A 12,515-nucleotide genomic window follows, 5' to 3' on the forward strand; every position below is an offset into this window, starting at 1 on the left:
CTAATATTCTTCCTTGCACATCTTTTTCCAACTGTTATACCACCATGAATTTAAACTTATGTCCTGCATATGTATGTATATGTCTGTACAATAGACTGGTGATTCTATTATTCCTTATGTCACCTAGATGTTCACCTATCCTGACTCTGAATTTCCTACAAGTTTTCCCAATATAAAATATGGGGCAGTCCTGACATTTAGCCATATGTCACATTGGTGGAATTACAGTTAAAATGTCCATTTATACATATTTTTCTTCCATTTAACTTGAAATATTCCCTGTTTCTAAAATGAAGGAACAGTACATACAACTATTACACTTGAAATTACCCATGGCTCTGTTACATATTACCTTCTCAACTCTCCTTTCTAAAATGTTCTTGAAGGATCTATCTTTCCTATAAACTATTTTCGGATTTCTGTCAACCTTCTGTGCAATATTCTCATCAAATTGTAATATCTCCCAATTTCTTTGAATAACATCAGATGTGATAATGGCTTCACTGTTGTATGTTATTATTAAACTCATACTAATGTTGGTTTTATCTGTTTTATCCACCATTCAGACTGCTCCTCCTGAACAAACATTGTTTACATAATCCAAAATGGGCTTATGGGATTACTTGGTATCTTTCTTTCTTTGTGTCTTTCCAGTATTGAACAACATTTCTACATTCAATGAACATGTGAACCCAGTTGGCCTCTAGTAATTCATCACATTTCCAACATTTACTTTCACTGTTTGAGTATAAGATTTATTTTATGTGGAGTATAGAAACTCGTATTCATAAATTTCCATGAATACAATCTCCAATATAACAAAGAGGAGGTACCATACATAGAATTCAATAACAATTTTTTGGATTCATCAGATATTTGGTCTCCATTAATCTTTACATAGTATTTCCAGAAATCTGAGTTAAACTTTAGAGTGTCTTTTCTTAGTATCTTATAGATAGTTGAGATACTTAATTTTTGATTATTTGTCTTTTCAAGACACCTAATAAAAAGCTGAATCAACCTAGGTATAGATTCAGTTTCTAGGTTGATTGATACTTTCATTTTGTTTTCTATAAACTGATGTAATGAGTGTATAAACAAACAACTGTCTTGACTATTATCAAAACTACATAAAAGAGAGATTAGTGATTTAATACTCTTATTTGCAATAAACTGATGCCAGAATATCAAGTTATTTTCCTTTAATTATTACATCGCATTGATGTTGAAAGAATCTAGACAATCAGGGGAGTAGTCTATAGGGAATATAAGAAATTAAAAAATTTAATGTTGTAATTATAATCAATTATATTTTTAAATTTATTAAATATTTGATTAATGCCATAAGAAAAATAGTCAAACTTCTTATTAAATAAACAAAATTCATGTAAAAGCCTATGAACTCTGCTTTTTCCATATTGTTCCTTAAACTGATTTTCTACAGTTCTGATGTCAGTTATATGAATCTTTTGTGTTATTTTCCAGTCAGATGTATAGGTAGGTGTGATCTAATGTAATATTACATTAATTATAACTGATTTGGAATAAAGATCTAAGCTAGGGAATGCTATCCCATTACTGTTCCAAGCTCTAATGTGCAATTTATATGCAATCTTAGGTTTTAAGGGGAAACATAAAAATTTGAGTAGCGTAGAATCTAATTTCTTGGTATCTTTCTTTCTTTGGGAAGGGGTAGTATCAATGACTGTATATAAAACAAATTTTTAGGTACAATTATCATTTTAATTAAAGAGAGCCTATCTTCCATTTCTTCTTCTTCTTTCGGTTGCTCCCATTAGGGGTCGCCACAGCAGATCAACTGTTTCCATTTCTTCCTGTCCTCTGGATCTTGCTTTGTCACACCAACCACCTGCATCTCCTCTCTCACCACATCCATAAACCTTATCTTAGGCCTTCCTCTTTTCCTGTTACCTGGCAGCTTTATCCTTATCATCTTTTTCCCAATATACTCTGCATCCCTCTTCAGCACATGTCCAAACCAACATAATCTTGCCTCTCTGGCTTTGTCTCCAAACCTTCCAACCTGGGCTGACCCTCTAATATACTTATTCCCTAATCCTGTCCATCCTCGTCCCACCCAGTGCAAATTTTAACATCTTCATCTCTGCCACGTCAAGCTGTGACTCCTGCCTTTTTGTCAATACCACTGTCTCCAACCCATAAAACATAGCTGGTCTCACTACCCTCTTGCAGACCTCCCCTTTCACTCTTACTGCTACTCGTCAGTTACAAATCACTCCTGACACTCTTCTCCACCCACTCCATCCTGCCTGTACTCTCTTCTTCACCTCTCTTCCGCACTCACCATTACTCTGAACTGTTGATCCCAAGTACTTAAACTCATTCACCTTCGCCACCTCTACTCCCTGTATCCTCGCCATTCCTCTATCCTCCCTCTCATTCACACACATATATTCTGTCTTAGTCCTGCTGACCTTCATTCCTCTTCTCTTTAGAGCATATCTCCACCTCTCCAGGGTCTCCTCCACCTATTCCCTACTCTCACTACAGATCACAATGTCATCTGCAAACATCATAGCCCACGGGGACTCCTGTCTGATCTCATCTGTCAACCTGTCCATCACCATTGCAAATAAGAAAGGGCTCAGAACTGATCCTTGATGTAATCCCACCTCCATCTTAAATGCATCTGTCACTCCCACCGCAGACCTCACCGCTGTCACACTACCCTCGTACATATCCTGTACCACTCTTACATATTTCTCTGACACTCCTGACTTCCTCATACACTACCACAACTCCTTTCTAGGCACCCTGTCATGTGCTTTCTCTAAATCCATTATTTTAGAAGATTTGACATTATCAAGTAAATTGGGGTTATCACCAAAAATTACTTATAGAAAAAATTCCACCCTTAAGTTCATGCTTGAAAAAAAGAAGAAACCACAGTTTGTAGGTCTTCAGGGCATGACTAAGTGTGGAGCATGTTCACAGTGTAAAAATATTTTAACAAAAAAAGAGGTGACAATTAATAGTACAGTTTACACTATAAGAGGCAAGTTTAATTGTGAATCTAAGGGCATAGTGTTTGGTGCTTTATGCGACTGCTCTCCTGCCTTTTATATAGGCAAGACAGAAAGGAAATTAAAGCAGCGCATATACGAACACAATTATGCAATTTTAAAAAAATACCTTAACAATGCCCTCGCAAGGCATATCGTTGAATACCCTACCCACAGTTTTAGATTCACAGTTTTACACAGTAGACCACCGCATATAAGAAGTGGCCCATGGCAGCTGCTTTTAGAAGTAGATGAATTAATGTGGCAGCTTAGGAGTATTGCTCATGTGTTTCCAGGTTTAAATGAACAAATATCGATTAAATGTATACTTAAACTGTTGGCTTTGAGAAGATAATAGTAATGATTTTTTTCTAATCAGTAAAGTATGTTAAGTCTAAGCAATAGTTTAGTTACTATTGACTCTTTGTGTTTAGTAATTTATTTGTAAAAAACGAAAGTTTGTTTTAAGCCTTTTACTTATTTTTAAAAGTATTGAAAACTGTATGTGTTGTTTATTGGTTAACGTTGTCAGATTTCAATGTATTTAGTTTTCCAATACAGTTTATTTGTATGTTGTTCTTTTATTGCTAATGGGATATTAACAAGATTATTTACTGGTTAATTAGTAAATAAGACTATTTATGTTGGTTTGATTGTATTGTTAATTATCTGAGGAAGGTGAAGCACAGTTTTACCGAAAGCGCTAAGTAAAATATTTCTTGTTTATATCCGCTTCTTGTTTTTATTGGTTTCCGTTCGCTTTACAGTTTAAAAGTTTTTTTTGTCATTTTGCTTGCTTTCTCTAAATCCAAAAAGACACAATGCAACTCCTTCTGACATTCTCTGTACTTCTCCATCAACACTCTCAGAGCAAACATCGCATCTGTAGTGCTCTTTCCTGGCATGAAACCATACTGCTGATCACTAATCATCACCTCCCTTCTTAACCTAGTTTCCACTACTCTTTCCAATAACTCCATGCTGTGACTGATCAGTTTAATCCCTCTGTAGTTACTACAGCTCTGCACATCACCCTTATTCTTAAAAATTGGTACCAAAACACTTTTTCTCCGTTCCTCAGGCTTCCTCTCACTTTCCAAGATTTCATTAAACAATCTAGTTAAAAACTCCACTGCCATTTCACCTAAACACCTCCATGCTTCCACAGGTATGTCATCAGGACCAACAGCCTTTCCGTTCTTCATCCTCTTCATAGCTATCCTTACTTCCTCCTTGCTAATCCACTGCACTTCATGATTCAATATTTGCACATCATCCAACCTTCTCTCCTTCTCATTCTCTTCATTCATCAACCCCTCAAAGTACCCTTTCCATCTGCTCAACACACTCTTCTTGCTTGTGAGTATGTTTTCTTCATTATCCTTTATCACCCTTACCTGTTGCACATGTTTACTAGCTCGGTCCCTCTGTCTAGCCAATTGGTACTGGTCCTTTTCTCCCTCCTTAGTGTCCAACCTTTTATACAACTCTTCATACGCCTTATCCTTAGCCTTCGCCACCTCTCTCTTTGCCATGCACCTCATCTCCTTATACTCGTCTACTTTCTTCATCTCTTTGACAATCCCACTTCTTCTTCGCCAACCTCTTTCTCTGTATACTCTCCTGTACTTCTTCATTCCACCACCAGGTTTCCTTGTCCTCCTTCCTCTTTCCAGATGTCACACCAAGCACCTTTTTAGCCATCTCTCTTACTAGCTCTGCTGTCCACCATTGTGAAGAACATTTTATTCCATCTTTTGATTAATTCACTAATGGTGGTTATTAAATTATTATAGTTTAGTTTAACAGACTCTTTCCATGTACTCTTTATACTGACACTCAAATATTCTAATACATCATTTTCCCAATTAAACAGCCTATTCTCGCTTAGGTTTTTGTTGACCTTTTTGTTAATTAGTAATGTTTTGGATTTATTATGATTAAATTTAAGCCCTGATTTTTTTTCAAACTTGCTTAAGGTATTTATAGCATCATGCAAAGCACCATCAATATCACCCAACGTTAAGAATGTATCATTAGCAAATAATTGTATCTTAGGACAATAATCCTTATTAATTTGAAAGCCTTTTATATTTTACTTGTTTCTGACATATGTAGCAAAAGGCTCCATTGAAAGAGCAAACAATAATGGTGACAAAGGACAACCTTGTCTAGTTCCCTTGAGGATTTCTAGTGGTGAGGATAGACATGATCCAATTTTCACATAAGCTTGTGCCCCCTATAACTTTTCATTAACAAGTTGACAAAATCTGAGGAGAATTCAAAACCAATCAGAATTCTTTGTAGATGAGACCAACTAATAGAATCAAAAGCCTTTTCTATGTTTAGGCTGTTAATAGTTAGTTGTTTTTGTATTTGCATGGTATGTCTATTAATGATAGTCATTTAATAATGTTATATTGCACTTTTATATTTAGAATGAACCCTGTCTGATCATTATTTATTAGATTAGGTAATATTTTCTTTATTCTATTAGCTAATATTGTCACGCAAATTTTATAATCAGTGTTTAGTAACAAAATTGGCCTATATGAATCACAAGATTTGGGGTCCTTACCTTGTTTTAATATGGGAGAAATAATTGAGTATTTCCACGATGGGGGTGTTATACATTTTTGCTTAACCATAGTAAAGGCACTCATCATTTTATTTATTATATAATCAGGAAAAATCTTATTTAGCTCAGGAATTATTCCATACAGTCCTGGAACTTTATTACCTTTTAAATTTTTAATTTGCTCTTTCACTTCTGTTATTATTATTTGTTTATTTAATATGTTATTTTGTTGCATTGACACTTTAGTAGTTATATTTTCTTGAATAAAAGTATGTATTACATTATCTGTCTCCAAAAGGGGTGTGTTATTATTTATATCTTTATAGTAGTTTTTGAACACCTCTAATCTGAACCATTAAGTTAGATGTACTCTTAACTGAACCATCACTTTTATATTTAATCCTATTTAATAAGATTTTGCTTGTTTATTTATTTTTTAGATCTTACTGCTATTTTATATAGATATTTGGGATTTACAGCATAAGATTGTAATTTCAGTTTTTCCAGGTTTATGGCTACCTTATGATTCAGAACTTTTAAATATTTTCGATTTAACTTAGTAATTTTGTTATGCGCTACTTTATCTGGATTTGCATCCATATTTTTCTTGTCTTTATTTATTTGTAAGTCTGAAAGTTCTTTGTCCCACTCTCTCATTTTTTAAGGTACCAAGATTTTATTCTACCATAGATATAAACTTTAAAGGTGTCCCTTAGTATAGTATCAGTCACTTCACCATTATCATTTGTTTCCATAAACATGTCTATTTCTTTCATTATCCATTCCTTAAAGTCTTTTAACTTAGTTATGTAAGCAGAAATTCTCTGTAGAAATCTTAAATCATCTGTATGTGTAGTTAATGTAAAGTTTATAGCATTATGATCTAAAAGTGGACAAGTCATTATAGATAACGTCACTTATTTTAGAGTATATATTATTTGATACAAAGACCTTATCAATGTTTGTGTACCACACCGATATGAATAGTGATTATAGAATAAGGAATAAGGTTCTCTTAGACCATGTATATCTTTAAGGTTCATCTGGTTTGTAAAGTCATTTAACTTCTTGGCTTGAGATGTTAGTTTTATTTTACCATGTTTAGAAGTACCATTGCCTGGTAATAGGCAGTTAAAAATCACCTGTTGCTATAATTTCCCCTTTTGCATTTAAAGTAATCAGGTCTTGATATTTGTCAGCATGTATAGTACTCAGCCCTGGTATCCAGTATGTATTAATCAAAGTATAATACTTCCTACTGAGTTCCAAAATAACCATGCTTAGCATCCCATCTTTATCTGAAATTGTATCTATAATTATTGGCATAGTATAACTATTTTTCCATAGAATAAGAGTGTCCCTTCTCTTAGCCTTAAAACATGAATCAGCCAGAATGGTATAGCCATTGAATGAGTATTTTTGTAGATCTTTTTTAATAGATGGGTTTCCTGTAAAAAGATGATCTGGGCTTTATGCATTTTTGATATATTTAAGCAAACCAGCTGTTTTGACATCATTGTTCAAACCATTAATATTTAATGATAAACATTTATAAGCCATTGACTATAATGTGTATGTTATTACTAATTGAAAGACCTTTCTTCCGTGTTGACTTGAAATCTACTGAAAACTTACTTTTCATGGATGCATAGCGGGTATTAAGCACTACTTTCAAAAACCAAAAACTATTTACAAACACATACATGAAACATAAAGTTTCTGGTTTAGTTAAAAATGTAACTAATGAATCCATCCACCACCTCTCCAATGCCAAAAGACGCAAATTATCCATCTCTGCTTAGAATATAGGATAAAAACAAAAAAGAAAAGCATTATGAAAGCAACTAAAGAAATCTGAATCCATGAAATATACATTAGAATGAGAGTGTCAAATATATCTGAAGCTATATGAATATGTCACATATGATAACAGCACCTCTAACACATAAATATGCCAGAAATACACATCAGATCAAAGTATGTATAAACATTAGAAGCTGAAGGTTAAGAAGATTGTCAGTATTTCCAAGACTTTTCAGGAAACATCAGATGATTTAACCACTTTATCAGTCATTTATCTAACATTTTTCATGTAAGGATATGTTGAAAAAAAAAAAAAATAAATATATATATATATATATATATATATATATATATATATATAAACACTTATTACAACATAAGTATTATATTTTGCAATGATACACATATTACTCATATGTATTAACAATAGCTATGTTGACATCTTTCATCAGGAAGGGGGGGATGAAAAAAGGGGGCCTCACAACCCTCTGTTTAGTTACTAAAAGTTTAGTTATATAACATAAGTCTGATCTTAATATGTATAATGAGTTTTCTAATGAAGCTCCTAGTTCACTTGATGTCATTTAGTTACTAATAATGTCATTGAATCTGCAGAATATAGGCATTTTCAAAGGCGTTAAACACTTTTATCAGAACTAATTATTTACCATTTAAAGTATCTAGTGAATGATAACAGAATTTCAAGAGAAAAGAATTATAAGTACAACCATTTAACAAGTTCAAAATGTCAATGATGTCATCACTGTTGTTTTCTCAAGCTGCAGCTTCATAAACTTGTTAAAAAGTATCTAAATAGGCTTATGCACAACAGAAGTTGTCTCTAGTGAAGAAAAAAGCATTGTCGGTGGGAAATTCAGATCTTGAAGCTTTCAGAGTTTACAGAAAGCAAAAAAAATGCTCAAGCTGCCTTGTCAGTGCATGTCATGAATCTCCACAATGAGAACAATCACACAGACCACCAGTTTCCTCACAAAACTTCAACATCATAACAAAAATTAACCCTTTCATATAAACACAGCTATTTAGAAGTAACAACAGCTGCCTCAAATCAGAAATCATATTATAACATTTCAATCATTTACCCACCACTTAACCAGGCCAGAGAGAGAGAGAGAGAGAGAGAGAGAAAGAGAAAGATAGAGAGAGAAAGGAAAAAAGGGAACTTAGTATATATGTATATATATATATATATATATATATATATATATATATATATGTGTGTGTGTGTGTGTGTGTGTATGTGTGTGTGTGTGTGTGTGTGTGTATGTGTATATATATATATATATATGTGTGTGTGTGTGTGTGTGTGTGTGTGTGTGTGTGTGTATCATATTTAGTTATCTATAAAACACCATTAATGTACTGTATTAATGTTTAAATGTATCTAAGCAAATAGACTAAAACATCTAGTTAGAAACACTAATCAGAAATACCTTGTTATCCCACCACTGACCCACTAGAAAAAATGCACTTTGATATTAAGTCAAATTATACTACTACTGAAGAATTAGAAGACATACATCATTTGTAGTTATTTAAAATGGAAAAGTATGTAAACTACTTATAATGGGGAAAAGAGAGAAAAGGAACATCGATAAAAAAGAATAGGAAGGAAGAAATAGAGATAAAGAGATATAATGTTATTTAAATACTTAGTACTATATGTAATTAGAAGAAGTAGATATAGAAAGGAAAAGAGAAAGTTAATAATAAAAATGATTCACATTACCTTACAGCATAGAGACTTTCCAGAATCAAATATATTATGATTCATAAAACAAAGCATTTAAAATTAGAAGGAATTTATTCATTTATCCTTTAGTTTGCTCCCTCCTTCACAGACCATCCATTTTTTGTTGCCTGTCTCTTCAAACTCTGGAATGACCATACCATTTCTTCTATGTCTGACAGTATTTTCTTCTTTTGGATAAATTCTACTGATTCTTGCATGGAATCAAAGATCTCCACTCCTTTTGGCAAGATGATTTTTATTCTTGCAGAAAAAAGAATTTGAGCTTTAATATTGGCTTTTTTCAAGGACTTAATTAGAGGAACACACTCCTTTCTTCTGGATATGACTGTAGAGGTGTAGTCATTGTCAAAATGAAGAACTTTTTCACCCATCTTGATAGGGGGATTAGTCCAAGCTGATCTCAGCACTAATTCCTTGTCTTGTGAGGAAAGAAATCTAACTATTATAGACCTGGCATTAGATGAACTTAGTGATGAAGCTGGATTTGCCAGGGACCATTTCATATGTTCATAGGTTCATAGGTAGGTACAAGGCTATTGGCCTTAGGGCCTATATAAGCCTAGCCAAAAAGGTACCCTGGCTTCCAAGAAAATTATTTTTATGTGCCCCTGTCAAGCAGATTAGGTATCTCAATTCAAAAAGAGAGAGATTCAGGCATGTTTAATGCTGATGGAAACCACTTATTGAGGAACTGAATCATGTTAGCACCCTCTTCTTTCTCAGGAATTCCATATATTCTTATGTTATTCCTCCTTGATCTACTTTCAATGTCTTTCAGTTTCTCAATCAGCCTGGTGTTTTGTTTCAGAAGAAATTCATTTTGATGTTCGTTTTCTGTCACTCTAGTATCTAGGTCAGTTACTGTTTCCTCTAAAGCAAGAATCTGTTCAAATTGTTTTTTTACTATTCCATTTAGAAGTTCCAGCTGTTTACTGCATTCTTGTTGATAATATCCATTTTGTTTTCGGATTTGTCCATTTTTAGTGACAGTTCCTGGATGTTTGTTATTCTAAGATGTAGTTCTTTCTTCACTGCACTCTCCTGGTGTGGGTTTTTGAGTTGACCATCTTGAGATCTCCAGTAGAAAACTTCTTGACAGGAATAATTAAAACATTCTCTTGACTATGTATTAATTTTTAGAAAATAATGGAGGCCATGTTAATCTAACTTTTAGTACACTTTTAGTTAGATTTTTGTAAAAATTAAAGTATATTTCCTGTCAGGATATTAAAATCTAAGCAGAGTTATGGATTTATGCTGCAATCAGACTGGCATCTTGGCCATACCTCCTGTCTGTTGTTTTCCTGGCAGCCAGCCTGCTGCATATGAAGGCAGATAGAATATATAAAGTGCCTCAGGCTTTCAGATTTGTATACACTCATCCCAGACCTGGCCCAGGAGCAATAACTTTGATTACTGCTGCCAAGTGTGATGATAGTAAGCTGATACAGGGAATCTCAGATTTTTCAGCCCTCCTTTAAATTTTTCAAGGGGTTTTGTGCTCCCAAATTCAAGTTTGGCATGGAAAAAAACAAACAGTCTCAGCAAAATGCAGGTAAGCAGACATTTAAAAGACAATGACAGGGAGGTTCCAAAAAGAAAGCAAGACACTCCTTCCCCACCAGAAAAGGGGACAGGCAAATAAGTCTGAATGGTTATAGAAGCCACCTTGTGCTTGCTTTCAACCCTGGCAGTCCATTTTCAGAAAATCTGAATCTCCATTTTGTCCCCTTTGGCAACAGATTATTTAAGAGAAATGGGTTCTGAGACTGATTTTGCTGGGTTACAAATGGCAGTGAGAAGACATCCCTCCTCTCCATAGAAACAGCTCCTCCTTAATAGCTGGGAAAATATTTTTATTCAAGAAGGTTTCTGGTGTCAAAGGAAAAAAAAATGTTGGGAGATGAGTTTTGCACCTTTCTTTCCTAAATCTTTATGTAATAGTGCCCGAGTTCAATATGATTTCACTTCGCAACTGGTCACCCATTCTAACCCAAGTAACCTATTGTAACCTAAGATTTAAAAGATATTTATCGCATTCATATTCTTCTAGACTTCAGATGTTTCTTAAGGTCTTATGTGTATGGATCACATAATCAGTCCTCTGCCTTATCCTTTGGACTATCCACTGCTCCAAGAGTGTTCACAAAGTGTCTAGCTATTGTTATAGCCCATGGCAGGCTACAGGGTATCCACATTTTTCCTTTTTTAGATGACTTACATATCTTTACATATTCTTTTTCAAAGTGTTAGACATCTCTCACTTGGGTGAGACAACTCCTATGCAGGCTGGGATTCCAAGAGAACATTCAAAAGTCATTTCTGACTCCATCACACAGGATTGTGTTCCTGGGGTGTCTGCTAGATACCTCAGTAAAAAGAGCTTTTCTTCCACAGGAAAAAAAGTAGATCTATATTTATACCTATTCCAGGGGCTTTCCACTCAAACTTGAGTAACTGCAAGGGAGTACCTCAGGATTCCAGGTGTCATGGCATCCATGATTCTCATGACACCTCTGGCAAGGCTAATTTCTTTTTTAATTTTTCCAAGTTTTTGGGGTTTCTAATATCATGATGAGAATGGACTCCATTCCTAAGTCAAAATATGATAAAGTTCATAAAATTAGTATTGTTTTGATCTTTGAGTGCTCTTTGCAGCACCTGCAATGTGCCCAGTCATGACTCCTTCTGCAGTTCGTACAGAGTTACATGTATCAGTAACATATTTAATTATGACTGTAAATTCTTTTTTATAAGACCCATTGTGCCTACTACTACTATTGGAACTGTCTGGGTATCTTTCTTCCTCATTGCCCTTATTTCTGCCTTCAAAGCCTGGTACTTTATGACTTTGTGTCTCTCTGTACATAAGACACTGTAGTCACTGGGTGTAGCAATTTCAATGATCAATGCTACTTTTGTCTAGTTTTCTCATGTTTATTTTTGTTGGTAAACAATGATCCCATGTGATATAAACTTCATAATTTTCTATTATGCTTTGTACCTCATATTTCCAGTGTCTTCAGTATTACAGTGTTTGCACATTCCCCAATGCAACAGTCTTGCCACATTATTATACCTTTCAGTATACAGTCCTTCTGCCATTAGTATGTCACAACCAGCAATGACATGTGCGACTGTTTCCAGTTCTATTTTACAAAATCTACGTGTCTATTTCTCCCACATCTTCAATGGACTTTGTAAACCAATGTGTAAATAGTCCACTATCTTGGGATGCCAATATTAACGTTTTGTCTTTTGAGTTAAAGTTACCTCTCCTTAACCATTCCTGAATTTGATCCTGATCAACATGAGG

The sequence above is a fragment of the Protopterus annectens genome, chromosome 3.part0 (assembly GCF_019279795.1).
Source record: "Protopterus annectens isolate FY-2018-M chromosome 3.part0, PAN1.0, whole genome shotgun sequence".
Classification (NCBI taxonomy): Eukaryota; Metazoa; Chordata; order Ceratodontiformes; family Protopteridae; genus Protopterus; species Protopterus annectens.